The sequence below is a fragment of the Chinchilla lanigera genome, unplaced genomic scaffold (assembly GCF_000276665.1).
Source record: "Chinchilla lanigera isolate Chin_1 unplaced genomic scaffold, ChiLan1.0 scaffold00012, whole genome shotgun sequence".
Taxonomy (NCBI): domain Eukaryota; kingdom Metazoa; phylum Chordata; class Mammalia; order Rodentia; family Chinchillidae; genus Chinchilla; species Chinchilla lanigera.
The window spans coordinates 14,454,071-14,472,865 of record NW_004955413.1 but is presented as its reverse complement, the minus strand read 5'-3'; the positions used below and the strand labels follow the sequence as shown (position 1 = coordinate 14,472,865).

General features: G+C 34.4%; 1 protein-coding gene across 3 annotated transcripts in view; it reads right to left on the bottom strand.

Moving 5' to 3' along the window:
* The window catches only part of Pik3c2g (phosphatidylinositol-4-phosphate 3-kinase, catalytic subunit type 2 gamma), a 309,948-nt gene extending 291,458 nt beyond the window's left edge, over nucleotides 1-18,490 (bottom strand). For all 3 annotated transcript variants that reach the window (XM_005379037.2, XM_005379038.2, XM_005379039.2), the window contains exon 1: nucleotides 18,433-18,490. The gene's annotated coding sequence lies outside the window, so the exon portion shown is untranslated. The remainder of the gene's footprint in view (nucleotides 1-18,432) is intronic.
* Nucleotides 18,491-18,795: the final 305 nt, after the last annotated feature.

The following is an 18,795-nucleotide window of genomic DNA, read 5'->3' as shown; positions in this document are numbered from 1 at the left end:
TATAAGCGTCATGGATTCAAAGATTGTGCTGATATAGGACGTGTCAAGGACCAATCAACCTAAACTGTCTGTATTTTCAGTATGATGAAAGGAAAATTTATATCTATGGCAAGTAACCTAGTTTCTGAGAAAAACCCAGTGCAAGATTGATCTGAAATCTTTGTCTCTTCATTGGTGAACCAAGTGTGTGGATCACCAGACACAGACAAAAACACTTAAAAGTTTTGCTAGCCACAGCTCTGATCTTCCTCAGATTTTCACATTTTAATTATTTACATTACCACACTTTTTCTTGCCTAATTTGAAATTCATTGTTAGGATAAACATTTTCTTATTCTTTCAAGCTCTAATAGTATTTTCATTTAAGGGATGATAAAAGGTGCTTAGAGAAAAATTAAGTATGAAACAGTCTCTATCAGTTGTCATTGTAAGGGAATAATGCACATTTTCACAATCATGTTTTTCCTTATAAAAATTTTACTTCCCCTTAGACTGCCCAACGTTGCTTATAACTGGGCAATATGAAACTATTATTTAATTTTTGTGTTTGAGGGATACTGACTTGAAAAAGTCCATTCATTTAATCATGTATCTGCTTACTAATTTCCACACTTATTTATTCAGTAGTTATTTTTATGTATATTATGCCAAACACTGGGCAAAACACTGGGAATATAAAGATGATAAACAGTAATACAAGATTAAATTTTTAAAAAGGTTAAGTTTTTGCTTTCAAGTAGTTCATAGACATAAATTTAAAGTATAATATGCATGTTATATGTCAGTAGACAGACTTCTTTTTGTTTGGGGAATTTTGTATAGTATATTGTTAAGCTTATTTTACCTTACCAGAAAGCAGAAGTAATATTCATTGAGAACTTATTGGCAGTTTATATATGATGTATATTTGTGTTTAGAATGTATAGTATTTCAAAGAGAATTTTGTGCATATCATGGAAGCCTGGTTTCAAGAATGATTTTATTTCCTAAGTATTGTTAATTCCCAACCAAACACTTGCTGAAGTTGCAAAAATATAACCTCCTAGTATGTTGGGAAGAATCCATAATATTTCACCTATTTTCAGGTGGATTTATCTTGAAGAGGATTCCAGGACATTGAGAATTTTTAAATGACTTGAAGCATGTGTGGCCACTGTTTTATCTACTGTTACCACAATGTAGGCCCATTCCTCTGTTCATGTCTTTTATCAGCTGTTCTCTTAAGAATGGATGGGTAAGTTGGAGGATCATTTTCAGTAATGTACTAGATGCTGAAAGATATCTTTTATATTAAAGCTGGGAGCATAGCATTAGGTAAAGAAATTGCAATTTATCAAGATAAATTGGGTAAGATGTCAAGACTGAAAGATTTTTCAACTTAATTAAAGGAAAAGTTGTTTATAGGTAGAATTAAGAGTAGAAGAGAAAGTTATTTTCAGATAGAGGATATAGATATTGTAACACCCTTAAGGAAAATAAAAAAGAAGAGGTAAACAGTATTTAGAATATAGAAAGAGGAAGCTGAGATAAATGGAAGAAAGCTAAAGACATAAAATATTCTTGCAAATTAAACCGTATGCACTGAATCATAGCAGAGAAAAAGACCAATGTGTCCCTATAAACCAATGGGAAAGGTATTATCATCAGATTTTTGGCAGCACATTTCACGCTAGAAGAAAATGGAGTATTTGTTTAAGATATTTGAGACAAGAAAGTGAAATAAAGATTTAAAATTAAAATTCCTCAAACTTTCATAACTATGCTAGAAATTAGGAACTATTGTTCTTATAGACTCATTACTAAGCTAATTAAGCTTCATTTCATCAAAATGACACCATAAAGATTGCTGGTGAGTTTGTTAATCCATTTTATGTGGCGAATAAAACAATACCACAGACCAGGTAAGCTACTGAAAAAAAGATTTATTTGGCTTGTGGTTCTGGAAGTTCAAGGCCCAGGGACTGCTACTGAGAGTGATACTCTGTGACAGAGTCCTACATCGGTGAAAGGGTGTCACTTGGCAGGAGAGAGGTGTGTCTGTGTGTCTCTCCCCTGCTTCTTGTAGAGCTGTAAAGATTCAATTATGGAGCTCTACCCTGATGATCTTCTCAATAACCTTAATCACTTCCAAAGACCCTCTTCTAAGTACCTCAGTCAGCTTATATTTCTTCTCTCGTAAGACCTCATAATGAGGATTAAATTTTAACATGTGAATTCTTAGGGGATACTCAACCACAGACATGAGCATTAAATAAATTCCTATTTTCTTAGATAGCTCATGGTTGAGGAATTTATCAAAGAAAATTTAATAGGACTATCTCTACTGACAATGTAGGTATAATTCAACCTACTGTGGAGGAAGTGAAAATAAATACATAATTTCTTTGGAAAATTAGTTTTACTAATCATATTGGGATTATACTATAATTGCTATCCTCAAAATGTTTAGTGCCCTTGAGAAATAGTTTTCTCTGTAGCAGACTTAGAACTAAGAGCATTAGGGTGAATTCAACAGACTGAATTTGTAAGTACATATATACATATTAATTGTCTCTGTATAATATAGGGTTAATAAAATACACAAATATTTGTATTTTTACACAAAATGGCCACTAGATAACTAAGTAACATTTGAGGTAAAGTTTCTCTTTGTGGAAGAAAAATAAATTTGAAATAAATCTAGAAAAAATTATGAAATTGGATTATCAATATTTTAGAATCACTAATGAATTATAAAATCTAGATACCAATCTTTGGTGACTGCTAATATCACAAAAATTGAAGCAGTCAGGCATTTTTTGATTTCTGATAAAGAATTAAAAGCTTTCATGAAGTTTGCCAAAAAAATATAAACGAAATCTATTTGATTAAGTTTTAGATCCTATTACTAATGCATAGGGCATACAGAGGACAAAGGAACATGTTTAAAAATAAATTAGGTGAAAATCAGGACAGAAAAGATAATTTGCTTTCCTCAGCAGATAAATTGCTAGAAATAAAAAATAGAATTCTATTACTTGAAAAAGACCTAAAAAATTCCTATTTGTCTACCCTTTCTAGCCCCATAAATAGAGTAGACAAAACAAAGCTTTAAGGATATATATCTGGTTGATGAAACTATATGGAAAACACAAAAGTGATGCTGAAAAAAATTTACTCTTGAAAGGAGAGAGGAACATGGATAAGATGATGCAAAGGAGTTTACGCTGGGCGAGATAGGTTTACTTTTCTATGGGAAAGTGGTTTTTGATCTATTAATTTGTAATAGCACATTAAACATTTGGATCATGTTGTATCTAAAGGCATAAAAGATACAAAGGAATAGCTAGTGTGACTTATTTGGCATATGGAACTTGAGGATTTGTAACATTTCTAAGTGAAGTTGCTGAATAAGCAGTTGTAGACAAGGTTCCTTGAATTCAGGAGATACATCTTGTAGTTGAACACACATGAACTTTATTTTCAAAATGATTTGAAGACTAAATTAAAGACATAATTATTCTGAATGTAAAATCCCATTGTGGAAGACAACCAATTTTTAATAGATGGACCCAACAGGTGAAGAACTGTGTTGTCTGTGAAGAAGGAAGAAAACTGTGTCACTGCCACAGTACTATGTCCACTTCTGGTCACAGGGGGCAAAAATGAAAGACAAACTACTTCCTTTTAAGTACATGAGGGAGAAGCTGGCCATATAGCTTCCATTCCTATGCCACTGGCCTCAATATATATCACCACAGGGAAGGCTGGGAAATGTAAATTATCAGATCTCCATGGGCTGAGGGAAAAATGTGAGCATTTGTTATTTAAAAGAAGAAATTATTTAGTAAGTTCATGATGGTACTGTGTCATGGTTGTAACACAAAATGTCACCCCAAGAGCTCTTTGTGTTGAAAGCTTGGTGGCTGAGTGGATTTTGTGAAGTAGTAGCATCATAAGGGCTCTAATTTGATAGAAACAGTAAGTGGGGCATAGGTGGGGTGGATCATGAGGGTACGATCTTGGGGACTTTATCTTATTCCTCACTATATATATATATAATTTCCCATCACCATGAAGTGAGTAGATTTGCTCTAGCATGTTTCCACCATGATTTTCTGACTCACCTCAGGCCCACAGCATTGAAACCATCTGACCATGGACTAAACCTCTGAAATTGTGAGTCAAAGTAAAGCTTTCCCCATTTCAAGTTGTTTATATCAGGCATTTATTCATAGTTGGTGGATTAACACAGATGATTTTGAAATTTCCCCAGACACTGGAGTTAAAATGTGAAATAAAGGTACTGAACCAGATGCAATGATGAGTAAATATCTCCAACAGATTTGGAGAAGGATGGTCTCTGGTTACCACTAAAAGTAAAGGATATGATAATAGAGCAAAATACTACAGTATTCTAGAGAGTAGAATTTTACACTGTATTGAAAAAAGAATGCCCTGGACAACAATATAGTCTAAATGAATGTGGCCTGTTCTATGGTTTGTGAGCAGGGGGAACATTCACTGGACTGTGACAAAGAAACAGCCTTAGAGAAAAGCCAAGTTTCTCTTTCAGAGAAGGATGCAAGCGAGAGCAAAAGAAATCACCAAACATCTTGCATAGACTAATATTAACTAGAAAAAAGTTAGCCTCCCTCTATGCTTTTTACAAGCTTGGATTTATTAATCCAGTCATAGTTCTTAAAATTATATAATTAATTTAAATATCTTTAAAATATTTTAAATAATGGAAAAACTTAGTATGTTTTAGTAAACAACCTCAGGCAAGTAAAAGTTCCATTTCTGGAAAGTAAAACCATTTTATAAAATAATATTTACAAAATCATGTAAAATGGGTATTTTCATTATACATTTCTAGCTATATATTGCTGTCTGTCATTTTAAATTGTCTATAGTTACAGTTAAACCACACGTAGTTGCAAAAGCAAGTCACATTTCATAGTTATGTTTTACCTGATCTAGAAACAAAATACTTTGTATATTGTTTTGGAAAATAATAATAATCTTTGGGCCATATTCAGTGCTACTTTCCAGGCTCTATATAATTTTATGAAGCTAAAGCAAAATTCTAGCAACATCTAATTTTTTGTTCATTTGTTTTTCTTCTGGTACCAGGAATTGAACTCATGACCTTGTGCTTGCCAGGCAGGCGTTTTGCCGCTGAGCTAAATCCCCAGCCCCTAACACCATCTATTATAAGGTAACAATGGTTAATAGAAAAAATAAGGATCAGGAGAGTCTCATCTTCATATTTCATTAAGAAATCTAAGCCACTGGATAATGTGTCATCCAAAATATCAAATTTATTATTAATAAAAATAAAGATACTAATAACTGTCTTTCATAGGGATTAAAATACTATATAATGGCAACTTGTCAGTGTCTGACAAGTAGCTGATACACATTAGTTTGTAATGGCTATTCCACTGTCCCCTCAAATACATAAAATTTTAAAATCTCTTTTGCTTTTCAACTTATTCTTTGTATCTTTAACTTAATGTAAGTGGTGACATAGTGCCAGCTTTATTTCCACCTAGCTTAAATTTAATTATTAAATATTAATATATCTTAGCAAAAATTTCCATGCATGTAAAAGGTTTCCCTTATCACCATCAATATTTGCTCAGAATGGAAGTAGAGGGCGCAAAATAATTCAGTGCACTTGAGCACTTGATTCTTTGGTGAACCATAATATAAAATCAAAGTGGTAGTTGTAGTACATAAGTTGAATCTCCTGTGTGCCTGATTTATTTTGTTTCACATTATTATTTGAAATGCATCAATTTTTCTACAAATGGCCCAAATGTATCCTTTCATATTGCAGAGTAGTACTCTTTTGTGTAAAAATATCTTATTTTCTTATCCATTCACCTGTTGATGGATATATAGGCTGCGTCCAAGTTTCAGCTATTATGAATTGTGCAGGTAGCAATATGAGTATTCATATATGACTGGAATACAATGTCTTTAACTCCTTCAGGAAGATTCTTACAAGGAGAATAGCTGGGTTCAATGGAATTTGTACTTTTAGTATAAGAAGTTTCTCCATACTGCTTTTTCTAGTTGTTGTACTAGTTAACACTTCCACCATTAGAGTAGGAGGCTCCTTTTCCTTCCAGAGCCTCTCCAGCGTTTGTTTTTGTTTGATTTCCTGATGTCCATTTCTTCTGATGGAATCTCAGTGTTGGTGTAATTTGCAGTTCTTTAATGGTAGAGACTTTGAACACATTTTTATGAATTATTGGCTATTTGTAATTCTTCCAACAGGTGTGTAAATTTCAGCTACCCAGTTTTTGATTGGGACTTTTATGTTGAGGAGGCTAGTTTTTAAAAATTCTTTATATATTCTAGATAATAGCTCTCTGAGGAGTAGCTGGAAACAATTATTTTCCCATTCTGCAGGTCATCTTCTAATTCTGTTGGTTGTTTCCTTTGCTGTGCAGAATATTTTTTTAATTTGTTATAATCCTATTTGTTGATTCTCGATATTATTTCTTGCACAATTGGAGTTCTGTCTAGAAAACATTTACCTATGCCTACATTTTCAAGAATTTTACCTCTTTTATCTTCAAGCAGACTGTCTCCTTTTTAATATCTGAATCTTCGATCTGTTATTGTTTTATTTTAGAAGATGGTGAGAGATAGGGCTCTAGATTCAATCTTTTGCATATGTGTAGACAGTTTTCCCAGCACCACTTGTTAAAGAGTCCATCTTCCCTCCACTGTATGCTTTTACCCCCATTATCAAAGGTCAGATGGCTAAATGGTTGTCTCTGAGTCCTCTCTTCTCTTCCATTCATCTATGTCTGCTTTTGTGCTAGTGCCATGCTGTTGTTGTTTTTCTCACTGTAACTTTATAATACAGTTTGAAATTTGAGACTGTGATGCCTCCTGCTTTGCTTCTGTTGCCCAGGATTGTTTTTTGTGACTTCAGGTTTCCCTGGGTTCCATGTAAGTTTCAGGATAGACTTTTCCAGTTCTGTGAGGAATTTTATTGATATGTTGATTAGAATTGCATTAAATCTATATATCAGTTTTGGTGTCATGGCCATTTTGCCAACAATAGTTCTGCCTATGCAAACAGAAGATATCTTTGCATTTTCTGATGTCCTCTTTGTTTGGAGGTTCTAGCAGGGCAGCAGAGCTACTCATATACCCTTGAGCAAGGAACAGTCCTACTCTATCATGGGCGGTCGTCCTCCGATGGAGCGCGGAGCTTCCTACGGGACTCACGTGGAGCGCTGAGGTACGCAAGGAAACACCCTCCTAGCCAGCCAGATCAGTGAAATCAACCCTGGTGATCAATGGCGTGACAGGTGTCACAGCCAGATCGCCCTCACATCCCTGATGTACTCTAATTTTTTTCATAGTTCTATAGTTTTTGTTATAGTGGTCTTTCATTTCCTTTATGGTGTTAGTTCTTAAATATTTAACTTTTTGGAAGGTATTTTTTTGGGGGGGGGTGGTACCAGGAATTGGACTCATGACCTTGTGCCCAGGCGGCGCTGTACCACTGAGGTATCCCCGGCCCCTGGAAGCTATTTTAAATGGTATTGATTTTTGCAGTTGCTTTTTCAGTGAGTTCATTATTGGTGTGCAGGAACACTATTGATTTTTTTGTATTGGCTTTATACCTTGCTACCTTGCTGAATTTGTTTATTAGTTCTAAGAATATTTAGATGGGATTTTGGGGTCTTCTATATTAAGGATCATGTTGTCTGAGAATAGGTATAATTTTATTTCTTCCTTTCCTGTTGGAATTCCTTTTATTTCTTTCTCTTTCCTGATTGCCTGTCTAAATATTTGAGTACTATATTGAAGAGGAGTGATGAGAGTGAATGACCTTGTCTCATTCTTGATTTTAGAGGAAAAAATTTCATTATTTTCCATTTAATATGATGTTGACAGTAGGATTGTCATAAATGACTTTTATCAGACTGTAATAATGTTCTTTAATTCCTATTTTTCACTTTTTTTTAACCATGAACACACATAAGATTTTGTCAAAGGCTTTTTAGTGTCTCCTGAGATAATCACATGATGAATTTGATTTCAATATGAATTAGAGAAAGATCTTTGAAATTTTTAAAATAGCAATTTTAGGTAAAAACCAATAATAACGTGAGTATGTGGGTCATGCCAATATTTTTAAGAACAATTTTATTTTTCCAATACAATCAAAGAAAAACAGGATTGGGAATTTTTCTTCAGAAAATATACTTTATGTTCTATTTGAATAGGTATATTTTATTAGCATTATTTAAAACAAGTACGTAGGATGCATATGTCATATCATTTACTGCATATGAAGTATAACAAGAATGTATCTGAAAATCAACATAGTATAAGCTCAATGAAATAGAATACAAATGTTGAGTGTATGGACAGCTAAAAGAATAAATTCAAATCATTTTAAATCTACCTGAAAGTGTTTCTAAAGTATAAAAATAAAAATTTGCCTAGCCGTCTGTGAGGTTAGTGACTGCATTTAGCGTCCTCATCTTAGAGTCATTCTCATCATCAGGTTTGTAAGATCAGTTCAGCTGGCTTCCTTTAGAACAGCATTAAGCTTGTAACATGTGACTCAAGTACCCAAGTATTTTTTTTTTTTAAATGAAGGAACAAAATCTATTTATAGTTTAACATTACCTGCCACAAATTAATCCATTTTCCAGCCCTTGCTATGGTTTAGGCTTGTGTCTAGATGTCCCCCAAAAGCTCACGTGGTCATTGGTGGGATATTTTCAAATGTGGCTGGATCTAGAGTACGTGACACCAGAACTGACTCATGGTGCACTGCTAGGCTCAAGGGTACTAGGATTAAGGGCGGGGAGTGCCACCTGCCTTAAGCCACCTAGATAAGATAAAAGAAGCAGAAAGATGTTAAGGCCTCCTTGCTTCCTTATTTTGCTATCTTCCCTCTTCCAGGAACTTTTTTTTTTTTTTTTTTTTTTTTTTTTTTTTGTGGTACCGGGGATTGAACTCACGACCTCACGCTAGCCAGGCAGGGGCTTATGCCACTGAGCTATTTCCCCAGCCCTCCATGAACTATTTTTCTTCTGTGATGCTCCCTGCCTTGGAGCCAGCCAACTGCAAACTGGAACCTCTGTGAACTGTGAGCTAAATAAACCTTTGCCCTTTAACTTTGGGTATCAGATATTGTGTCTCAGCAATGAGAGAAAAGACACCCTTGGTTAAGTGGATCAAACAGAAAATAAAAATGTACACGTTGTCATCATCATTATCACTATCGCCATCGTCAGCATCATCCTCATCCTCATCCTCAACATCAGTCTGTCACTGCCTCATTAGGAGACCTACATTCAGATCAGTTCTCCTCACTGATTCCCCTGTACCCTGTATGCTTCTTCCTATATGCTTTCTAAGGCCAAAATGTGCATTAATGCAAAATGCACAGAGTATGTGTTGGCTGTGCATTTAGTTTGCATCAACTAGAAATAGAGATACACATTTGAAATGTAAATGAGAAAGAAAGTACCATGAAAAAGGACAGAAACAGACCACTTCTGGCAAGGCAAAAACTGTGTTTTGGAATTACATGGAACTTACTTGTTTTCTCAGAGTAGCCAACTGCACAACAAAAGTAATATAAACAAAGCCTAGAATTTAGAAAAATTAAGTGATGGCTAGGGATCAGCAAATAAATGAAGTGTGTTCACATTAACTGTTTCTTTCAGCAAAAATCTGACAAATGTGTTCTAAAAACTACCAGGAAAACATGTTTTGTCTTGTTTTTTTATTGTCTTTTTGAGACAGGGTTATGCAGTTCAGGCTGGCTTTGAGCTCACTTTGTAGCCCAGGCTGGCCTCGAACTTGCAATGATCCTCCTGCCTCGGTCTCCTGAGTGCTAGGATTACAGGCATGCACCACCACGCCCTGCAAAACTACCAGGTAAACATGAAAATAACCAGAGCAAGATAAATAATTGAGGGCTGGGGATACAGCTCAGTGGCACAAGCATCTGCTTGGCAAACGCAAGGTCCTGAGTTTGATTCCTGGTACCAAAAAACCCCCAAAAAACAAAAAACAATGTATAATTGGGGAAAAATCAGCATAGATATAAAAATATTCTTAAGAAATGAATTAATATTTAGTAACAATCAGGACATAAAAGAAGATAGAACTTTTGAAAACCATACTATTTATACCTAAATAAATACCCAAAACATCAGAATATATTGTTTACAAAATTAAGAAGGTACATGTTCTATTTCATGACTTATAAAAACACAAAATAATATTACATGAAATAAGAAATAAGGGTACAGAAGAAATTGGATAAAAAGAGATATTAATAAAATGGACTATAATGGAATAATAAGACGTAAAAAAATAGGAAATATAGTCATACATTTAAAATATTAATTAAAAGCAGAACTAATACTATAGAATCTGCATTTTAAGATAAAAACTGAACATATTAAAAAAAAATTGAACATATTAATGCAAAGGAAGGGGCTGGGGATTTAGCTCAGCGGCAAAGAGCCTGCCTGGCAAGTGCAAGGTCGTGAGTTCGGTTTCCGGTACCGGAGAAAAACAAAAAAAAAAACAAAAAACAAAAAACAAAAAACAAAAAAATGCAAAGGAACAAGAAAATGTGGTAGGAATGAACCAATGGTAATATTATAATTGTAACAGAGGAAATATATTATTATGAAAACTCTAAAAAATAAATTGGGACAAAATAGAAATAGGCAAATTTAAAGATTCAAAAGAGAAAGCTCTGCATACCACATCTACATAAAATATGGTATGTGCATACAAGGCCAGGAAAAATAAGTGAATCATTTTATTTCAAAATTAAAGTGAGTCAACAGGAAGAAGAAAGCAGGGAAAAAGAAAAAAAATCAGTTCAGATCTACTTTAAAGACTAACTGCCTTGGGGGCTGGGGATTTAGCTCAGCAGCACAGCGCCTGCCTGGCAAGCTCAAGGTCATGAGTTCGATTCCCGGTACCAGAGAAAAACCAAAAAAGAATTTAAAAAAAGACTAACTGCCTTAAGACAAGAGAGTAATACCTACACAGCTCTAAAGGTAAATATGTTTCATACTAAGGGATCAATTTCCACTATACGTGAGCACAGCTAAAGCAATCTGAATATATGAAAGTGCTCAGAAATCTTTGTACCATCCCTATGGAAACTGTACATTGCTTGACAAAATTCTATTCAAAAGAAGAACTTGACAATAGTGAATTAGGCATAACTATCTGAAAAGTAATTGTCAATGCCTTGGTCTAACTAAATATTCAAAATATAGTTTTAAATGAAGTAATTTCCAAAACTTCTCTACTAATGAATTAGGTGGAAAATCCTAGATTGTCCAAGTAAACCTGCAATGCAGCTAAAATCTTTAAGATAAGATTATTATTATTATTATTACTATTATTATTGTTATACACAGGTGATTATGTTGTAAAAGTCAAAAAATACATTAAATCCTTAGAATATATAGAAACAATATCTTATCTTGAGAAGATTTAAGTTTATAAAAATGTTAATAAACTTTGGAAAAACTTAATAAATTTTACATAATACTCTTCTTTTTTTGTCTTTTTGAGACAGGATCTTGCTATGCAGTTCAGGCTGGCTTTGGGCTTACTTTGCAGCCCAGGCTGGCTTTGAATTCGCAATGATCCTCCTGCTTCAGCCTCCTGAGTGCTAGGATTACAGGTGTGCGCCACCACACCCGACTTCATAATACTCTTGAAAAGAGAAAAGGGAATCTGGTTCCTAAATACTACTGAGAGTGGAAAGGACAAAAAAATTATTAAGAATTTGTAATGAAAAATAATATATCTTTTAAAGACATTAATTGAAATCATGTACAAGGTGACAGTTATAAATATATGCATCAAAGCACAAAGCATACTGATAGATCTCAGCATGTGGCTATTTTCAGTTTAAGATAGGCATGGAAGAAATGATTACTTAAATGGTGTGATAGGCACAACCACTTGGTTATTTGCATTAAAAATGAATCTCTACTAAATGTCACTACACACGGATTAAAATTGTAAAATAAATCCATAGAGATTTCAGATGTAAAACCACCTGTACTGGTGGTTCCTAAATCACTGTTTAAATACTGGTTAGTGTTTTGTGAGACATAAAATTGTCATATTAGAAGAATTTATCAGAAAAATGCCCAAATATGACAGAGAAATGTTAAGTCACACGAAGGTAAGAAATGTTTCTTTGTAAAATGATAGAAGTTTGTAGAGGCTTCTGCTTTGTGAATCTGGAGTATGCTTTGCAAAGTATGAAGAAAAGAATGGAGTATGTAGTACTCTTAAAACTGTATTCAAGATACTTTTTGAAATGCTTTTGTTTCTGTCAGAACTCTTGCTCACAAATGGCAAATGTCCATCCACCAGGAAATATGCTGTGAACCAGGGACTCATAGCTAACCCCCTTTCTCTCTCTCTTCAATTTGCTCTTCTGTAAATATACAGGCTCCTTTACTTTCTAGAACAAAATGGAATTTTTCTCCATTGATGGGGAACACAGAAAATTCTGGGAATATGCCCTCATATCTACCAAATCATGTCAGAAACTACACGAAGGGTTCTGTACAAGTTGGTGTGAATCACTGCATCGTTTTGGATAAAACACAGGTATTAAGTGAAAATATAGACTAAGTGTTACGATTGGCCTACACCGATCATGAATCTCATCCTAATCCTGTATCATGTCAACAAGAGGGTGAAAGCCCAGGCAGGGCTGCACCTTTTCCATCCAGAATTATTATTTTCTGAAAGATTGTTCATCAGAAAATGTTGAATTAGAACTAAAAAAGTTATTTAATAATTATAATAGCTAGCATGTATTGAGTGCTAACTCACATGCCAGGCATTATTCCAAGAGCTTTATATTTTTAATTTACTTAGTCATCATACAAAATTTAATCCTTATGGCAATTGTGTAAGTGGGCACCGGTACTATTCCTGTTTTAGAGGAAATTGAGGTGTAACAGATGCAAGCATCTTGAGTTCATAGAGCTAATAAGTGGAAGAGTTGGGATTAATTTATTATAAAAATTATATTTTACAGGATCAATTCAGTAATACAGTCCTAATGCTAAAAGTTTGTGATATAATCTTTTAGAAACACAATGAGAAATTAAATACACTGTATTCAATATATTAGCAAACAAACTACTAAACTTTATATATATATAATATTTACGTATCTCCATATATTTTACCTATATAAATCTATATCACTTACTTATTTAAGTCCTGATTTTTGTCTTGAATATCACCCATAATTTTATAATCCTCAGAAATAATATATCCAATATTGACTTATTATCATTGGCCATAGAGAACTCTTTATTAAATCTTACATAAAGGTTTAAAAATAACTTGAAATAGTACAGACAATTAGTCAGCAAAGTTATTAGAAATTGATTTGAATAAATGAAAATTCATATAAACAAAGAAAGCACAATTTCCTATAGTGGACTGGTTTTGGTATCAAAAGGGTCAAGTATGTTGACATCTAGTTAAAGGGAAATTGAGGCAAATCATATAAAGGACACAAAAATGTCTGTACCCTATTTTCTTCTCTGTCTTGAACATCAGGAAAAAAATTAAATCTGTGTATGTGTGTGTGTGCACTTGTGTGTGTACACGTGTATATGTGTGTCTTCTATTCTGTAAGGCAATAAGAACTTGCATCTTCTTACTAATATGATAAATAGTAATTGAACATATTAATAGAAATATTAATTCTGTGTCAGACAGCAAATATTACAGCCATGGTCTTACTTTTATAGTGCTGATTGTCTTGAAGATGATAAAGGCTTTAAGCAAGTAATTAATCACATTATATATGTGTTACAGAAAGAAGATTTTTTCCCCTCTTCATCAGGTCTGAGACTTCCACAAGTGAAAATAATGAACTAGAAAGTAGTATCTTTAGGTTGCTAATAGCTGCGAATTGCGTCTATGAAGGTTGCATAGTCCTTTTTATAATCACCATAAGTTAGAAACAAGGCTGAGAACCTCCTGATGATATTTCTACTAAGGTTATGTGTGTGTTAATGTAGTTGGATCAGGTAGGTGAGTGTATATGAAACTATTCATTTTAGTTTTGCAAACTTGGAAGCTTATGAGAAACTGGCACATGGTCAGGGCATATCTCAGGGAGAATCTAAATGGTCAGAATACAGACCAAAAAAAATGTTCACTAACGTTTCTGGACAAGGCTTGTCTCTATGGAAGTTGAATATATAATCGCACATGCATGCATACATATAGAAGTACATGCACACACACATACAACAAAATAAGGTGATACTTGTAAAGTTATTTCAGTACTCTGGAAGGAGAATGTCATTATGTAGACCCTAAAAAGATAATTCTGGAAATAACTGAGAATAATAGGAGTTTAGTGAGGAAGTATTCAGATGCCCCATGTATACTTTAGAGAGAAGGCTAATCTAGTAAAAAAAAAAAAAAAAAAAAAAAAAAAAGAAAGAAAAGGAGGCGGAGAAGAAAGGGTAACATTAATCTCAGTAAAGTGAAGACAAATATCTCATCATGGCCCATGTCACCATGGGCCAGGTAGATGTTTTCATTTCTCAGAGAAGATTTCCTCAAAGAGTAGAACACAGAAGAGAATGTGTTTGGGATGGCACATCTGAACAAAGGCCATTTGCTTACATAACTAACTTTTTGATTTCACCTATATATACTCCTCCAAAAAAGCAAATGGGTCAAAAAAAATTACACCTATTCAAAGATGCATAATCAAAGATGCACAAAAGAGGGAAATAGAGCAGGGAATAAATCCAATGGAGAATGTAAGCCAACAGTCAGCAAAACTGTCTTTCAGGAGATAGAACAAGCATAAAGCTGTGTCCTCATTAACAATTGAGAGTTTAGCTACAGATCATCATTAAAGGCAATTTTTAAAGAATGCATAGAGGACCATCTGGACATGCCCCTTGAAAGAAGAGCAATTATCTCTATTTTGGTTAAACCTGTTCCTACTTCCACGTATTGATATGTGCACAGCTGGGGAAGTTCTGTCCTTATCCCCTCAATTGGCTTTAAGCATTGCAAATGGGTCTACAGAGGTGCTGATGACCCCAAAACATTGGATACTGCCTCACTGTGTCATGCAAATTACTCTTTCTGCATATTGCAGCGGTGATTTCAGGCCTCCTACCTAGCCCAGCTCACAACATTCACAAACTCCCAGCCACTTTTGCTGCGGCTTATTCCCAAGCCACTCCCCTTTCACAAATTAGTAAAGCCTGGGTTTGGCCCTGGGTGGAGGCCTTTGTTCAGGTTACCATTGTTCAAGCTGGACCTAGGACCCCCTTCACTCCCCACCACTACAAAGATGCCACAGTGTCTTTATTCTCACCATGGGTTGTACTGGAAGTGGTAGATTGGAATTAGTTTATTAGAATTCTAATAACTTTTCCATGGGATTACAAATATAAACTTCTCAGACCAAGACGAGGTCCGGAAAGTGCTTTCTAAGAATGGAATTGGAAAGTAAGGAATGTGATTTCAGGGGAAGGTCTGAGGACAACAGAAGAAAAGGTGGCTAAAATTACAATAGATATGCAAATAATTCTACAGTAATGCTGGATAAAAATTTCTAATTTGGAGAATGAAACAAATTAGACATAATTAAATATTAGACAATCAGACTGGGCAAGTTGAGGTTGGGATGTCCTAAAAGTTAGATTTTTTTTAAGAAGTAAATGTATGGGTAGCTTTAAATTCCTGAGCAATGCATGATAATTTTTCATATGTAACTGTTATTAGAAGAAGAAAGTCAATCAAGTTGGACGAGAGTTCAAAATCAAAGTGAGGGGCTGATCAAAACCTGATGGTGAAGCCAGGCACAGTGGCTGAGGCAGGAGTTAAAGGCCAACCTGAACTACATAGTGAGACCCTATCTTACACAAACAAACACACAAACAAACAACCCTGTGGTGATTTCAGTGACTTGTCATGTTTTTACTGAGCTGACATATAAACATAAATGTCCTCTAACATAGAAAAGAGAAAACATGTGTATCAGGAGAAAACAAGCAAAACAAAACAGCTAAGTGGGTTGATTACCGAAGTGCCAGAATTAAAAGTATAGGGCTTTTAAAGTTCAAAAGACAGAAAAACATCTCCCAGGTGATCAGTAACAATAGTAACAACAATCAGTTGGCATAATTACATTAAAAACAGACAAAACAACAACAAAAACTCAGGCAGTATGTATTTATAGAGGTAAAACTCAAAGTGATCAGGTAGATATATACTTCAAAATAATTCCTTCAGAGTTTCCACAACAATACTTTATAGTGCTACAAAGAGAAACCAACCTGCCTATCTTCTTAGTGGAAGGATTGCTATAGAAATCTCACTTCATAACCATATAGATTTTGAAGATTCAATAAACAAGTGTGATATAAAGAATATATGTAGAAAAATGCATCAAATAATAGAAATTACACATTTTTTCAAGACAAGTATTACTTATGAAAAATTGACCATGTATTTGGATTTCAATATAACTCAAAACTGGTATAAAGACTGTTCTTTCTGACTCCAATGTAGTTAAAAACCTACTAAACCTGATAAGAAAATTCACAGAAAAACTCATGTCCTCAAATTTTAGAAAACATTTCTAATTCACTCACAATAAAATTGAAAAAAAATTTAGAAATAAAGTTTTCAAGAATAAAACATTTTTGTGTAAGTTTAAAGATACTTATCACTCTTATTCTGCTGTCAAAAATAATTCTTAAAATTATTCCAGCCAACAGAAAAATAAATCCTAATTAATAATTAAAAAGTATACACATTGTGTCCTGACAGAACTATTGTTAATAGCTGATAGTTAAAATGAATTTATGCTTAATAATTGCAACCATTCAATTTTTGGGCTATGAGTATCTGTATATTGTTTCATCAGTTCATAAATTTGGAAAAAATTGTAATAATTTAGTTAGTAATACACGCTGTTCTTCTATAGACAGGAAATAGCTAGGTAGTCACTTTTGCTGAAGCCCAAGATAATTATAGTGTTTTTTGGTTAATTGAAGAGGGCTTCCTCAAGACTAAAATGATCCTGGCTTTGATGAGAAGTTAGGAAATCATCGCCCGGGGATTCACAGTGGCAAATATATGGGCTTGCTTATTCAGTGAGTCAGTGAAGCCTCCTGGCCTCAATATGATGCTTTGCCACAGCAGCTGGAGGGAACTATCCCATTTTTTGCCAACTCAATTATAATGCTGTTTCCTGATGCTCCATTTACAGACTTGCTTCCCACCTGGCCCGAGTAGCAGCTGGACACACATGGAGTATGAGGAACATTTCATGGAAAAAGAAAACATTGGTCCAAATGGGTTTCTTAATGACATTATTAATGACATGAGTAGTGTGTTCTTTAACCTCTCTCTCCGGGTCTGTCACCTAATACACATTTTTACATAAAAGGGTATATTAAAAATTTTTCTTTTGGTAAAAAGCCTAGTAGCTGCTTTGATTTTTCAAATGCATAAAGATGTACATAGAGAGAGATAGATGTGTAGATATCTAATTATTACTGTAGAGTGAATTTATAGATACTTACATTTTAATTAGGATTAGGTAACCATGAGTTTAAAGAAGTTACATGTTCAAATTAGCTTTGAAGAATGGAGAGTATCTTCCTTCGCTCTTCTACCCCAAGCAACAGACATACAAGTGTTTGTCAGATAAGAAAGTCAGGGGCCAACTGGGTCACACACTAGGTTTATACAGTGCTTCACTGAGTTTCTAATAAAGAGGAGGGTAGACAGGACAGAGCAGGTGCCCAGCATGGAGCAAAAGAAGAGAAATTAGAACAAATGTTCCTGTCTAGTGGGAACTGGTGCCAATGTGGGGACCAGATGTTAAACATGGTCTACTCCCGTTGAATAAGAATTCCAGTGTGGATTTGTGGGAAAGCTGTCTATAGACTGGTAGCACAAGCTTCTCAACAGAAAAGAGAAGGCACAAAGAAAAATCTACAGGCAAACAAGAGTGAAATTAACTTATGATAGTAATGCACATGAAAGAGAACAATCACGAGACCATAGACGCAATATGATATCCAAACAATCTGTGGGATCAGCCAGCATCAGACAGGAGGGAAGAGAGGGATAAAGGTGGGAGATAGGGACAAGAGTCAGAGACAAAAAGGGACAGATCAGTTCTGCAGGACAGATCTCTCTTCTGGTTTAGACTCTGAGAATACGTACAAACCAGATATCTCTGTTTCAAAACATGATGCAGACTCAACTTTTGAACTCATCCACCATTTAAGTTTCACAATGCCAAGAGTTTCTTTACCTCAGTAATACATTTGAATTGAATTATCCCTGTCTCTATTTAATTAAATACAGGAAGTGTTTCTTTGAATCCCTTACCTGAAGCATGCATCTTCCTGAAATGACACATGATCTGTCTTCTCTTCAAGAGTCAAACTGAACAAGCTTAAACACTTCTACTTCAAGGGAACACAATGTCTCCACTGGAAACTGTTTTTCCAGTTTGGCAGGTTTAGCATGTTTAGGAATCTATTTTTCATCTAACACTGGAGGGTTATATGGGGGAAGAAAAAAGATTTGCACTGACATAGTGAATACAGGATTTATGATATATTAGTTTCTCCCTGCTAAGGAGAATTCATGCCCTAAAAAAGGCTGAGTCTCAATCTATGAACAAAAGCATACTTTTGAAAAAAAATGCATCAAGTGGGCGTATTCTCAAGTTATATTTGCTTATGTTAT